Consider the following 16583-nt stretch of genomic DNA (forward strand, 5'->3'; position numbering starts at 1 on the left):
TCTGGGAAACAGGATGTTTATAAACAGATGAATTTGGGCTCCATGCTTGCATACCAACAGCTCTCCTACTGCTCTCTACAGAAAAGGCAAGCTGAAAAATTATCAGAGCAAAAGCAAGTAATTTTTGGTTTGGTGTCCTGGAGTAATTTGTTTCAGTAATCTTTTGTTGGCTGTGGCAAGTAGTTATGAAAATGTCATAACTTAATATGATGGCAAGTTTTCCCCTTGTACATGATAAATTACAGAACTACAAATGATCATGCTGCTCTCAGCAATTTAGTAAGGGACTTTTTGCTTTTGTAATGAAGATAGACATCAGATAAGAAGGAAATAAGATCTTCCAGAGACTGGAACATCCTTGGTGTGAAATTAGGATGATCTTGTGCAGTTCTTATGAGGATGAAATTTTTTTAAGGTCTCAATTCCGTGAGTCAAGGAAAAGAAAAGATTTTTAATTTTCATTCATTAACAGATACATTTCTAGCACTCGCAGAAAACCACTTCCAGAACCAGCTAGGAAGTCCCACATTTTTATTAACTAGACTTCCTGATGTGATGACACAGTGATGGTGTGCTGTATGTTGGTTGTCAGAGCCCAGCCTAACTCCTGACTTCCAAATATTGCAGTGAGTAGAAAACTGGGAGACTTTCAGAAGTAGGACTAAAGGAGGGAATGGTGCAGGGTCAGGGCAGTCTCTCCTCAGTGCTGAGCTCAGGATGCTGAACCCTTCCAAGGAAAAAAGGGACCTGGGCTGTTGGTGACTGGGTGGTGGGCACTGATGACTGCTGCCCTAGCAGGGGTTTGCAGCTGAGAGAACACCTGGCTGGGCCAGAACGGAGGGAGGGAGAGCAGGTGATCTACAGTGCGGTTAAGCCGTGACCTCAGCCTCAGAAAATCAGGGGTTTATTTCTGCTGAGTCTTAGAAAATGGTGTACAGTGACTTGGTTTTCCTTCCAATTAAAAAGAAAAAAAAAAAAAAAAAAAGGAGAAGAAAGAACAAAACCAAGGAATGTTTTCTGAGCAGTGAGTCCCCAAGGGTAAGAGCAACTTTCACACTACATGTCACCCAACCCTGGGCAGCTGAGTGAAGGCAACTGGTCTTTTACAAAAGGGCTGTGTTCTGTGTAATCTCATAGGACTTTAACCACATCTGGTGTTTCTAGATGCTGCTGAAATATTGGAAAATTATAGCACAGCACTTCCATCAGCAGTAACTGAGTGACAGAAATCGTGGCTGAGATCCTGCATTCAAGCTGTGCAACATGCAGCTGTCTGGAGAAGCAGGACAGTTTACTATAACCTACACTCAGTGCAGTCATCATCTTTCCATCTCCATCTTAAATGTTTTGTCTATTAAATGTAAGCAAGGGTGAGAATCCTAAACATTTCTGGCCCCGTTTGGCAGAACTGACCATTAATTTACAGCAGTGCCGTTGTAAATTCATCTTTCTTGGGAGAAAGAGCCCTGTCTAAGAAAAAGTATTGGAAGTTTGAAGACAGAAACTGGAAATATCCCTTACCTAAGTCCATATATAACAGAAACCCCAAGGTTTGTCTCAAACAAGTACAGCCAAAACAGAAAACACTGCTTCCAGCTTCCTGTTCATAAAGATGATGAGATTCACGATAATAATAAGGCAGTTACTGCTGAGAAAGTTGGGAAGCAGCTGATCTTGGAAATTTTCATTACTGATGGAGAGGGTGCTGGTGGTAAGCCTAGCAATGCCTGCTCCAAGAACTTTGCTGCTTCTAGTTATATTGGTATTCTACTGATTCAGATCCTGAAGTCACAGCTGAAATGCTGTTTTCTGTTTAGACACCCCCCCCCCCCAAAAGTCTACTTTCTATCCTGCAGGATTTTGTGAATTCTCTTCCCTGTTTCCTTGCTCTTCACTGTGGGGTTATATCCTTTGTTTGCCCTGTTCTTCATTGCTGTTAATTGTTTTTTTATTTCTAGTTTTCAATATGATTGGCATCTTCAGCTGAGAGTTCACATTATGCTGTTGCCCTTGAAACTGTAGCAATATCCCTTTCAGTTAGAAGATTTTGGGAATCTTTCCTTTGTGGTCATATAGTAATTAAACAGGGCTGTAGCTTTGAATGCTTTAGGATTTATGGACTGTGCATTTTCTGTCCTATGCTGTTAAAAAGAAAACATGATTATATATTAATTGGAGACATGCTTTGGAAGCATGTCTGTCGTGAAAATTTGCAATGCTTTGCCTTGTTCTAGCCTAGCACAGGACCTCTGCCGTGGCTCAGTACAGAACAGAAGTGCAGCAAACAGGTTGTTCCCAGCTCACCTGCCAGCCAACAAACCTGGCTGCCCTTCCCAGTTTTGCTGCAAAACGCTTGCTTGGCTTTGAAATTCTTCTCTGTGGGAGTGGTGAAGCCTGGCACAGGCTAATCAGAAAAGCTGTGGAAGCCCCGTCCCTGGAATTGTTGAAGGCCAGGCTGGATGGGGCTCTGAGCAGCCTGGTTGAGTGGAAAGTCCATGGCAGGAGGTTGGAACGACAGGATCTTTTAGGGTCCCTTTCATCCCCAGCCATTCCATGATTCTCCCCTTTGTGCACGGTGAGGGAAGATTTGCTTTTGTACATCCTCAGAATGCAAGGTTGTGAAGGAGAAGCTTTTAAAACTGCAATGCCCCTCTTTGCAGCAGTAACAAAGCAGGAGGAGAGGATATTGGATGTAATTATATTTCCAAGAGTTTTATTCTTAATCACTAGACAAATGGGTAGGGATTTAGCAAAGTGGCAGGATTTGGTTGGCTCAAATCAAGTAGGCACTGTTGAAGTGCCTGTATCTGGGGAGCAGTAGCAATGTGAACATGGAGTGTCTCTGCTCATTTTTTGGGAGTGACAACAGTGGAATGCAGAGGGTAGTGACTGCAGACTCCAGCCTGTTCCCTTGTGTGGCTCCTGGTCTGTGTATGTCAATGCTTTGTTTGCTCCATGTTCTTCCATCAGACAGGCATTGTCCTCTGTGTCAGTCTCGGATGTGGCGATTATTCTTACACACGTGTTCTGGTGTCACGTGCATGTTGGGGTTTATGTGCTAATGTCAGCATGGGCTCCAAAAGCTGATGAAACAGAAAGGATGCACATTGGAACAGCACTTCTTTTTCTAGCCTCGAGAGAGGCCTGACTTTACTTTCACAAATCCCTCATTGTAGCACACAAGCTTTGTGGCTGGTACTGAGGGAGCTGTGTTTTGGAGCATAGGCACGAATGTACACACAAATGTATAAAACATTGCTTTTGGCTGTTTCTTATGTGGTTTAATTTTTCACAGCTCTGTAAAATTTCATGTGAAAATTCTGTTTTCACAACTTTTATTGTATCTTAAAAGTGGAGTTTTGAATAATTGTTAAGAAAATTTTATCCCAGTCCCCTTTACGACAAAATCTTTGGTCGATAATAACAGCACAGGGAGCTGTTACATCTCTTGGTTTTGAAAGTAACTATAGAAACTTTTTCTACTAATGGTTTATATTTTAAAAGCAGAGGCTGTCTCCTTTTTTTTGTTTTTCTTTCCTCTGATTTCCCTTTTCTATATCTGAACTGTTTATTCTCATGCAGAAATTATAGTAGCTGTTACAAACCCCGTAAGTCTGCTGCAGCTCTGAGTTAGCTCCTAATCCCAGTACTCTTTCCCTCTTCTCTCATCTCACATCTCCTGTGCAGGTTGTATTCCATTTTTAATTCCTATTTGATTGACTATGGGCATCTTTTGAACTCCATAATTGCCAAAATGCCAGTGTTTCCCTATGTAACACAGTATTGTATCTGTGTCCTGAAGCATTAGCTCAGGTGTTACAGTCATCTAGATTTACTCCTTGTCTGAACTTTGTTCTACCCCTGATGCAGTTCAGCCCTGTTGGTCTCTTGTTTCTCTGAAGCTCAGAGTCAGCAGGCTGAGACAGTGGCTCACTCAATCCATAGGAAAGAGCGACAAACACAAAAAATAATTAACTTCTTGTTTGCCGTTTCCAAATGTAATACCACACTTCAAACAAGACATTGGTATTCTGTAGATCACAGAGATTGAGTGCAGATTAAATTGTTGTTTTATCAATCTGTGGTAGGCCTTTGTGTGAGCCAAGCTCCAAGCATGGACAAGAAAAAGACCTTGCTGCGAATGCTGTACATAGTAAAGACCAATAAGTAGAGGGACATAGGAGAACAGGAAAACAAGGAGAAAGGCAAATTTTAAGTATGTTAATGCAATGAGCAGGGTAACATTGCTTTTGCAAAGGGTTTGAATTGTGGATGGAATGAGAACCTGCTCAGTGCATTCAGCTGAGTCACGTCCATGGCCACAGCTCTGGTTCTGTGGGATGTGATTCCAGGCAAGGAGTGATACTGATAAATGAGTAGACAAGTGGGTCTTGAACAGAGGTGGATTAAATCCTCTGTGGAAAATACATTTGTGTGGTAGAGAAGAGATTCATGAGGATGAGGGTGCTGTCTCTCATCAGTGCCCCTCATAGATACACTAATGCTTCTTTGCTTTTCCCTCTCTGTTTTTTTTTATACATCCTTACTCTTCATCTACCACTGCATCTACCACTATTTTTCTTTCATACAAACTCTGATCCCAACACATCTTCATTTTTCAAGGTATTGTTGCTATGAAACAATATTTTATCATAAAATAAGTAAAGGAAAACAGAAGGAATTAACAACAAATATGTTTACTACTGCAATGTACAACATTCCCAAATGCAATTTTCCATTTTATGTAAAACCAGAGGAGCAAAGAAAATGGTGTAAAGGGGTCACTGTAGGAATCTAGATTTTTCCGACACGGATTTGTTGGGATTTTTGAAATTTCAAAGCCTAATTAAAATGTTTTGAAGAACTACCATCTTTACATACATATGAAGGCATTTTCTCAATGTGACACAATTCATAAAATATGTCTGTTATTCTAGTACAGTGTATTTTCCTATGATATCCCTTTTGCAGACCTCAACAGAAATTTTAGAATTCAACAGACAGGTTTTTTTTCCCTCAAATTAATATTAGATTTTTGTGATTTCTATTGCCTATAATTAAGTAATGAAAAATGCAGGGGAGTGTCATGCCTGGTTTATTTTAAAATTTCCTTTTTCTTTCTCCTTTTTTGTTTTCCAATCCAACTGCTTATATGGCCCTTTGTAATTTCATTATCACAGCGGTTCAAAGACAATGGTAAAAGATGACAAAGAGTGAAAGGAATGTTCAAAATCCAAGTCCATAAATAGGTTTTCTTGGGAGCATCACAAAGGCTCTATTGTGCTACACATAGCAGAGACAGAAAGAATACATGCCCACCCTCTACCACAAAACGCTGCAGACTTTTCTGCAGGTCACTTGCTGGTGCCATAACAACTCTGAAAATATCCATGGGTACAAAACCCTTACTTGTAAGATGCTACTGCATTTTTTTTCTACTCATAATTCAAATAATTGCCCTAGGTAACGTTTGCATATTGGTGTGGTCAGACAGCACACCAATATCTGTGTCCTGCCAAGTGCTTCTGGCCTGGAGGAAGCACTCCTGCTGTGCTGCTCGTGGGCTGTGGCTGTCACATGCTGGAAGCTCTGCTTGGGCTGTGTGCTGGATTTTCAAGGTCAATACAAATATTGGGCTGTAGCAGGGGGAGCGGGAGACCACCAGCCTCATTTTTGCTTGTGGCATCGTCTCAGTTCAAAACCCTCCTGATGCATTATCTGAGTGAGTTTTTGGGTAAAAATATATTAATGCTCTCTTATTCAGTGCTGTTCTATTACCTATTCATCAAAAATATTGCTTTTGTGCATTTTTCATTATAAGATTCAACATTACCAATGTTAATAAAGAGAGAACTCCTTTTCTTTTCTTAGAAATAGAATATGTAAAGACATTGCCTCTTTGATGTTTCTAAGCCAATACAATATGTATTTGAATGAGGATAAAAGTCATTCTTTTAACAGAAGATCATCCAAGTCATTTCTGATGAAACTCAAGAGGAGCTTTTTTTTTTTTTTAAGAGATACTTAGAAATTAAGATTAAAAAGGGGGGGAACACCACTTTAGAAGTAACAGCTAGTGGAAATAAGTCACATATTTGATAGTATTTAATGTAGGCCCATGGTGACATCAGCCTCTTTTATTGTGATGAACTGTTCAGCACTAAATGCTTGTCCTTCAAAGGGATGAGACCTTGCTGTCACAGGCAGGTATTTCATGTGGTGCTGTCCTGAACTGTGAATATACAGCAGGCCAGATTTTGGGTGTCTCTCCCAGAATTTCCTATGCTGCTAGGGGCTCCCATGTCACTGGCTGCTTCTCTCCTGTGGGAGTTTTTAATGTAAATTTTCCAATGAGAATAAGGCTGTACACAACTCGCTGTTTCAGAGCTGCCATAAATTTGGAGCTAATAAATTTTACGAGGCCTTGGGGGGGACGAGGAAGGTTCTTGAATGCTGTCCCAGCTCCTCGCTACTGTCTGGCCAACCCTTCCCTTGCACATGGGCACAGGACAGTGGCGTGTCTCCCATTTATGAGTTACCAGCTCTGAGCTGGCTGCAGAGGGATGCACTGAGGCAGTGTAAGGGGATCACGCACTTCCTTAATTTACTGTCTCTGAAAATCTGTCCGAAATTTGATCATTTGGCCAAAATAGAAGAATGTACCACAGAGTAATTAGCAGAAGAGTTTTCCCAGAGCACAATAGCCATATTGAACAGAAGAGGCAGCTCACACAGAATTATTGTTGTTGCACCAGTATTTGCTCCTGTAAATGGAAACCTTCCTGTGGACAAGGGCAGTGTCCTGACTCATTCCCCTGCTCTGCACTGTTTGAGTAGCTGGATCTCTGCTGTGCAAAGCAGGCTTCCTAGGAGCACTGCAACACGATCTGGGTTTGACTTTTAGATGGATTTATATTTTGGGCTGCAGCAGGAGATTTTGAGCTTCTACTGACTGTCAGAGTGCCTGGGGAGACAGCTCTGGGGGTTTCAGCACAGTGAAACTGATTTTGCAGGGCTGATGCCTTGGTTTGTTGCTGTTTGGTTTGTTTTTTTTTTTTTATGAAGTTTAAAATGAACTTATGAAAATGGATGTATTGTTGTCAGGAGAATAAAGGTTTCTTTTCTCTCAGTACAGAGACGTTTTCTGATGTGAACTAGACATCAGTGGCCAGACATAATATCCCCAGCTCACAGCAAGTAGAATGTGTTTCCTTGGCTCACAAGCCTGTGCTGTGCTGCCTGAACAGGCTGAGGCAGCCTCCCGAAGGCCGTGGTGTTTGCAGCCAGCTGACTTTACAGCTTTCTGAGCAGCAGGCAGGCTTCTCGGTGTATTATTTTAAAGGTCTGACTTTTAACAAACTGCAAGCCACTTGAAGAATGTTCTGTGTCTACAGAATTCTTACTACCTGTAAAGTGCTATGGCCACTCTGTACCAATGGCTGAGACAGACATTCTTGGGCTCATCAGGTCTGTTTGCCCCAGAAGTTTCTGGGTGAAGCTGAAGGGGTAGGCTTAAAACTGAATCAAAACAGTCCCTGATTTGCTCTGAGGTTGTTTTTTTTTGGGTTTTTTTGTTTGTTTGTTTGTTTGTTTTGGGTTTTTTTTTTTTGTAATCTGTTGGCATTGCTGAAAGAAAAAAAAAAAACCCAAACCTTAAAATGTATTTTAGAGGTGCAGAGAAACAAAAAGCCCAACCAGAAACCTCCTGTGAGAGGCAGGTGATACATGGGCATAGTGGGGAAATGGTATTCTCCTGCTACCTCCTGCACACAACAGCCAACAGAAAGGCTGGCAAAGCAACCCTACTGCAGTTTCTAAGCCTTTTAGACTGACTGGGCAATATTAGATATTGTGCCTTTTTTAAGTACTTAATGGCCTTACTATCATGGAAAAAACCAAAACCATTTCATTGTCTATAGATAAAAAACCATAAACACTGGGTTCAAAAAGCTGTAGAAGAAAGATGGGAAATAGATCTCTTTCACTTTTAAAACAACCCCTTGGATTTACACAATGCCAGACAAGCAGTCACCATTTGGAGAGGTTAAGATGCAAAACTTGATTGTTCTGAATATTTATTAGAAAATGTATTGTTACAGCTCTGATGAGAAACAACCTACTATTCTGCATCTTGCATAAATCAAACATGCCTGCCGTTTGCTAAATTATTACATTATAAACCATGTTGTAATTACAAAGCTTTAGTTGTTCTATTTATAATCTCCATGGTTTATTGTACTATTGGTTGGACTTGAAAGCTGAGGCTTAGAATTTATGAAGTCCACTAAAATATTATATTCCTCTTCCTTTTCTCCTGATGATCAAATGACTAAATCAATTGCTGGGGCAATGCCAATGGTATTAGGATCAATAAGATTGTGAAATTTATTGTACATTTTTGTTGCTGTATAAAATTAGATTGCAGAGATTATGAATGTTTATTCTTCTGAGCACTGGATTTCTGGTTTGTCTGAAACATACATTACAGTAGTCTGGTCTTTGCTTGTTACATAAACATTTTACCTGTAATACTTTAAATATATCCTCTTCAAAAAAATAATGCTTGCATTTTTAATAAGTTGCATCCAAATTAATTTTCATATATATTTGGTGGTTTTGGGCACGAATTGACTCCAAAGAGTGCTTACTTAGATGTCTTGCTGAATTTGGAAATTTCCATTCCAAGCTAATGCAAACTTTCTTGGTAGTTTTTCTTGACTTGCGCAGGGTCTTTTGTAACAGAGATCTCCCACCCTTCTCAGGTTGGCTGCTTCAGATAGTTTAGACAATGTGTACTGAGTCTTATTTTCATCATTGTTTCAGCCAGCTCTCTTGAGCTTTGAAAAAGAGGCATTTAAATTGCACCCTTAACTTTCCCTGAAGAGACTAAAGCTGCATTTTCTTTGGGTATAATCCCACTGCAGATCTGGTGGCTGTTGGTGTGAGGGTTTCACCTGCCTGTGGTGAGTTCTGGCAGGTAAAAATCTATCAGTTGTCAGCAAGAGAATGGGGTTTAACCTCTTACTGAGCTCTAGAAAGGATGGGCCAGTGGCCATGGCACGTGCTGTGTGTACACACCCATGGTTTCTCTGAGATTTCCTTGGTGCTCTTAGGCAAACATCCCTGCCATGATCCCAGCTACCAACATCATATGGGAAGCAATGTTTCATCTCCGTTAAAACTGAGCTAATATTCCTGACAAATGTGTTTCAGGACTGCTTAAGAATTGCAAGTCTCTCTAATACTTCAATAATTTAGAGCAGTTAAGCTTTGTAGAGTCTTGTTTCTTTCAGGGGGTTAAAAACTTTGTCCTCTTGTGGTGTTAACCTGAAACCATGTCTGTTTTCATTTTGGTTAAAATATAATTAAATCACGGAGGAGGGGAGCTATATTAAAAATTTTTGCTTTGTTTGAAAATCTTTCCATGAAGCTCTAAAATTTGTACTCTATATAACATTTTTAGCTGCATGGAGTGTTTTTGCAGTTAACCTGCTCAGTTATCATTACGTAAATATAAGTTGGATGGAAAAAAATATGCTACTGCTACTTGCTGTGACAGTAACATAAAGGGACAACATTGAGATTTATTTTTTCTGCTTGGTCTTTCTTGAATGTGATATCTTTATTTTTAAAATGGCATTGAAAACTCTGTCTGAAATATTTATAAAGCACAGATATTGCATAAGGGAAGAACTAAAAAAAGGAGTTCCTGGTAGTCAGTTCTTAAAGCAGAGGATGTAATTCTCCATTTATCTTTCAAAAATTAAGCTTTTCAGAGGTGATATCTATGAAATCCAGCTAGAGCTTCACGTTGCTGAAATGTGAATCTTTAGTTGAAAGTATTAGCTTTGCCATTTGTATGGAGGCAGCAAGCTACCCAGTAACAGGTAAGAACATGAGTGACAGGGGCATTTGTCTGGAATGGAGGAAGCATGGAACACAAATGCCAGCTTCTTACATCCCAGAAGATACCTTTGTTACTTGGTAAATACAACATGAAATATTACTGTGTTTCTTTTCCCTTTTTTACCTGAACCTCCTCAAACTCAAAAAGAAAAAAGAACAGACATTGAAACACCTCTGTATTTCTTGCTGAAAAAACGCAACTCACTCTTAATCCTTGCCAAGCTGGAAAAATGCTTTTGGTTATTTTTGTCAATTCATTTGTATATAGGCAACTTAAAAAAAAAAAATACTGCCATCATTCAGATGTCTAAATCCTGTTTTAAAAAAATTGTCCTTTGAGACTCCTGGTTGAACTGAGAGTACAGAAAAAATTGAAATGTTGTGGTAAGCTAGCACTAGAAGCCAACTTGCACGCCAGTGTCTGTTCCAGGTCCTCTGGGAATTAATTCATGGTGCATCTTGGACACTATTTAGGTCAGATTTCTCCTAAAAATGGGTTATTCTGTAAGTTACTTCAAATTCCTGCAGTCTGGGCACCTTGGGGCTTGCAGGTCATCTTGTTGTGTTTATTGAGTACAACTCCATCTTGGAAATCAATCAATGGTGTCTCCTCAGCAGGTATTGATTGGAGAGGTGGACCGTGACAACCTGTCATATCCTGCAGCAGAGTCCCTGAGCTAATTGTAGTGTAGCTATGCCATTCCTTTATCCATAGTTACTGGATGCTGGACTGTATGGCTCAAACATCATTGTAACAGAAAACCTAAGTATTACATGATAAAGATTAGTTGATTGATGGAGCTCAGGCTTGTGCAGAGCTGTAGGGATAACTCTTCCATGATGTACCAGTAACTATTCTACAATGTAATAATTTAAAACCATTAGCAGCATGTTGTTGTCGTCTTTCATTTTAATTGTCTTATGTCTTCTGCTGTATGTTTTTTAGCAGTGGCACATATGCCAGACTTTAAAGAGTCTATTGTGGAATGTTTGTCACAAACAACCAGGACTAAAAGGCTTGAGGGCATGAAATAAACATGCATTTGCATTAAAAAATAATTGCTGAAGGGTTTTACTTTGTGTTTTTGTTTTTGTCTTAGAGGAAAAGATGAACTCTTTCTGCATTTGGCTGGTGCAGAAATATCCAGACATGAGTCTTCAGAAGTGCAGCAGGACTGCTGAGAGGCTGGGGCAAAAGCAGAAACACCCTGTCCCTCCCTGTGCTGGCCCACCCACCTCTCCTGCTCCCTTGGTTTTAACACTCCCTGCAGACTGGAAAGGCAAACATGTTAGACCAGGAATCCTTTGCTTCAGCTGCCTGACATATGGTACCACATAATCTCTGTTTCATTTTGACAGTGCCAAAACCCAACAGCCTTGCACAGCAGCCTTGAAATGTAATAGGATGAACACACAATGCCACAACAAAGCTGCTGGGTTGGGTGTGTAAATCTGTCCATCAGTTAGCAAATTCCTCTTAATGCTTGTTTTCAAGAAGTTGTTGTTCTGATCATCATTTGTTTTGTTGGATGGGGTTTGTGTGATTTTTCTACTTGCTTTTGGCTGTCATGATGCTGTACACGCAGGATTTCTATTTCTAGCCTCCCACTGCTGTTTTGCTGACCTCTTTCTCGCTCCGCAGGGAAGCACAAGTTAACACAAAGATTACAGTAAATTTGTTCTATGGTAAACTTACATCAAGAGAAGAAGCAGGAAGGCACTTCCACAAACCAGTGATGACTGCATTTCACTGCAGCGTGGCTCATATATCAGTGGAAATGACAAAGTGGTTTGAAATGCACAAGAACATCAAAGGCCCCTTGTTTATTCAAGGTCACAGACAGATGGAATCTGGTGTATGGCAAGACTGTATGAAAGTTATGGTCGTTTGGAAATGGGAATGGATGAAACCAAAATTGGAACAAGATGTAGCCATGAAGGCAGTACATGGCATGATAAAAGACTATTAGCTCAGAACATTTAAAATAAACTGGTTTTATCCCAGTTATGAAGGGTGATATTGGGAAATGTTTGGTTGGATTTTTTCTTCCTCAGAGATGACTAATTTCACTTTTGGTGACTAGAAAGCTTTTCTCTTTTGGTTTGGTGGTTATTTGTCTTATTTTGCAGCCTTTAAAGAAAGAGTCACCTTTAAGATCATGCAGCTTCAACACTGCCATTCCTCTTCTATGTTGGCCCTCTGATTATGCAAATAAGATTATTGGGAAATCGCTATTTCTGACAGTCCCACTCTTGACTATTTTTTCAACATTGTTCTTATAAGGAAACTGAAGAAATGCCTCAGATGTTTTAAATGAAAAATAGTATAGTCAGTTTAGCATTTTATCCCCACAGAAATACTCCAGTGGCCTTTTTTTTAGCTTTCCTATTCTCCTCCTAAACTCAAGAATTAAAAATAAAAGTTAGTTGATTTTTTTTTTTTTGTGGAACATGCAGGCATAAACTCCATTTTCTGCCTCACCTTTTATTTCCAAAAGAAAAACACAGCCAGATTTTCAGAATAATTTTAATCATCTCTTTGTGGTTGAGCAACTTAATGGTTTGGCTTAGATTTACTCCAGCACAAGTGACAATAATTATGAAGATTTGTTTTCCCAACATTTACCAGTCTCCTGCTATGGGGAAAACTTTACTGCAGTCAGTTAATTGTTCATCATAATTCATGCTTTTCTCCTCTTTCTTTTCCCTTCTTTTTGAAGATGGCCTTAAGTTTTAGTTTCAAATTCTCAAGTGTGCTTTAACAGTGCCCTAGCCACAGAGGAGGAGAAGAGGAAATAGAAGAGGAGGATCTACTAAAATTGACCTGCATGTCTTCACATCCAAATCCAAAAACATGATTAGCATCTGCAAAAATAACATTACACACAGGAAATAATTTCCTGACCAATTTACAAAGCAAATCTAGAAATCTACCACCAACCCTCATATTTTCTATAGATACAAATCATGGATCTTGACTTAAATATTTCCAGATAGGTTTATAGCTACTGAGTCATGCTTGAAGTTATTCATCCAACAATCTCTCTTCCTATTTCAGGCTGTGAGTATAATTGTCTTTATAAGTGTTTCCTGATTTAAGCTTTTCTATGTTTAGATGATACTTCCCATAAACTTGTCAGGCCCCTAATTAATGCACTGGATTCTAGGCATGTCAAACAAATAAAATAATTTTTTTGGACATGTCACAGATTTCACATTTATTAACAAGGTTTAAAAATTTCTGGACTCAAAGTCATTTTGATAAATACAAAATTTGGACACGATTTGCTGGCACACTGCTTTGGGAGAGAGACATTCTCAAAACAAATGTTACTGGATTATAAAATTGAGAATTCAGTTTTTTAAATGAGGCTTGAACATTCTCGGAGAAATAGTCATTACCATAATTATTTAGCAGTCTTTGTCTCCTCCTCTCTATCCTTCTAGCTGGAAAGAAAATAAGAGAAGACAAGCTAATGTTTAAAACAAAGTGCACCTTTTGCTCTAGTTCTCCTGTTGAGATTAGTGGAAAGTACAGAAACAGTAAAGTTTGACTGGAGATTTATTTGCCTTGAGATTTCTAGTCACCTTTTGAGAACAGGAGTTGCCTGAATTGATCAGTGCAACTTACTTCTATGTGGGAATCTGCTCTCTTCAGCTGAACTTCACTTTAGCTATAGTGTTCAGAAAGGGAGAATTTTCATTCTTGTAGTTCTTCCCTGTTTCTTTGAAAGAACAGTGCCATGTTCTTCTAAAGAGAGTGAGTTTGGGGACAGGAACAGAGCCTAAGACATGCTCTGGTTCATGTAGAGTTTTTGTAGTCTTTGAATGATGCCTTTACACTTTCCCCACTACAGGCAGAACAGCCTCCTCACTGGAACACTCAGGACTTTGTGATTTCTGAGTTACTTGCAAACATTCTTACCCTCCAAAATCTATCCTAATCTCCTCCACTTATAACTTGTTTCTCTGGGTTATAATTCAAGTATCTAACCAAGCCTTCTCCCAGAAGTGTTTATGCAATTCCTTCACTGTAGGGTACTTTGGGCTTTGTTAAAGAAGTATGAAGGGTTTAAATTTAGAGTAGAAGAAAACAGAATATTTCAGTTGGAAGGGACTTAGAAGGATCATCTAGTCCAACTGCCTGAGCAATTCAGGGCTGACCAAAAGTTAAGGCATGTTGCTACATGGACATTATTTCCAAAAGCCTCTTAAACATGGATAGACTTGGAGCATCAGCCTGCTCTCTAGGAGTCCTGTTCCAGCATGTAGGTTGCATGTTCTGTTGGTGTGGCTTACTCCAAAACACAAGTGACTTGCAGAAAGAAAGAAAGAAGGTAGCCTAGCTCAGTGCCGCTACTCCTGGAGTTTTTTAGTCCATTTTATCTGCACACTTGGTTTCCACACATTACAGAAAAAACAGTTACAGAGATTCTAGCTCATTGAAATAATTGTAAAATAGAGTTTGGGAAGTCTAAATGCCTTTAATGACATGGCAAGGTGATAAAATGGGTCCAGTAATTATTTTGCAGCATAGTTATTTTAACTTTGACTGATTCAAAGTGAGGTGTAACTCAAGTGTTGATATCTTTGTTAGCTGTATGTGGTAAATTAATGTTAATAGAAGAGTGCCAGCATAATATCTATTATTCTCTTAGGTCCTACCTAAATCTGTAAAATACCACTTAATCATGACTAATCACTGGGAAAATCTGGATGCTTTACATGGGGTGAATTTCATCCTCATACAATAGATCTTCTTGGATCTAACATATCTTTTAAGCTTTGCTTTTCATATTACAGGAAGTCATCTCATTTCTTTCAAGAAATGCAGCTATTTTTTTTCCAAGTTCAGCTGCTTTCTGCTTCTTATAGTCTATGGCTACTGAGTAATTCATTTCCCAAATGTTTACAGAGAACAGCTATGGAAAAGGGGATCATGACTTTTTAAAATACCTGTTTTAAGAAGATGGCTCAATAATGCTGTGTAATCCAGTGCAGCTTCTATCTTGTGGCCAGAGCCACTGGCAGAGTTGAATCAGTTTTAGTTCGTCAGAGCAAAAGGGTTTTTTTTCTGGCATATTTGACTATATTAATTCCAAATATTTTCTCAATAAGATGTAGCATATTTTAATTGAAACATCCAGATGATGTTTAATTGAAACATCCATATTTTATTTTTACTTGCCTTTAGTGTTGTTTTAGAACAGTCTAAATTATTAGACTCTTCTTTTAATTTATGGCTGCTATTTAACCACATTGTGAATATGTAGAAGTGATATAATTTTATGACTAAGATACTGGAAAATTCATCTCGTCTGCAGTTCTACATTCTTTAAATTAAACATACCAAACATAAAAAAAGGGTTTTAAAATAGACATTAATTTTCTCAGAAGTAGATTCTAATATTAATATCTAGGCTTTGCAAATGATACAGCGCATATATACATTGTGATTTTTATATCCTGAAATATCTTATTTCCTGTTTTGCATTGCAAATTTAGAAAGGGAAAATACCAGCTAGATTGTTTTCTCTAATGTTTTAAGTCAGTGTAAAAATTAATCTTTTCAAGTTTTGGTGGTTTTGTTGTATTTAGTGTGTTTGGCTCAGGAAGGATTCTTCACACAGGATAGAGCTGATTTTTAGTGTGAGGATTTTCCCCCTTTTGTGTTTATTCTGCATCTGAAGGAAATTCTCCGTCTGGTAGAAGGAGATTTATATATCCATAGCTACATCTCTGCCTATCTTCAGCCAATTATAACAATATGGCTCTTGTGCAATTTTGCAATTGTATTCAAATGGTGACAGGCTGTGATCTTAAAAATATAAGTATACATATGGTATACATGTGTAATTCTGTGGATGCCTATGCAGAATATAATGTACAAGCAAGTTCAGCTGGTGACCTATGCATCCATGCTTTGCTGCATTCATACACCAGTAGAATTATTTTCTGATACTGTGGAGTCTTTCAGATGTGAAGAAATGCTTCAGATATAAAATCTCAATGCAGATAAGCTGTGTAAGTTACAAATATCTGTGGTGTCCCTGCTTCTTTCAATTACTTTCATATCATTAGTATCCAGTAATAAATAATAGGTGTGTTTGCTGACAGCCCTGTTCCATCAATCTGAGATCCAGAATTAAAGCTAGGTTTCTGACAAGAATTTGCTTTTGTTTAATCAATTAGAAAAAAATTTGTTTAGAACTCTGAGCTAGACTAGAATCCAAATCACTCTTTTTGATAGAGAAAGACTTCATAGAATTAAGGTGAGTGGAAAAGAATAAAAATCTGTTCCTGTTTCAAGCAGCAAAGAATTATAGTTCTGAAATGGATTTCTTGCATTAGATAATTATATCCTAATCACAGCTGTGTTTTTCAAAGTTGTGCCAATTTTGCAACATTCATCTTTAAACACCTGGACCTGTGTGTGGTGATAGTGTTTCTGTGTTGTATTTTACATATTTGATGAATGCTGTAAGAGTGTCTCTCTGTATTTTTATATTTCATTTACGCCAGCCGAATTTAACGCTCAGAAGCTGATTAGCAGCCTAAAGGCACAGGGTTGTCTGTGCTCATCCAAATTGCTTTCTATTGAAGTGTTCCATAGATGTCAATGGATTTATATCAGGCTCCATGCAATATGTATTTACATCCACAGAGGAGAAGGAAGC

The sequence above is a fragment of the Fringilla coelebs genome (assembly GCF_963513975.1).
Source record: "Fringilla coelebs genome assembly, chromosome: 14".
In the NCBI taxonomy this organism is placed as follows: Eukaryota; Metazoa; Chordata; class Aves; order Passeriformes; family Fringillidae; genus Fringilla; species Fringilla coelebs.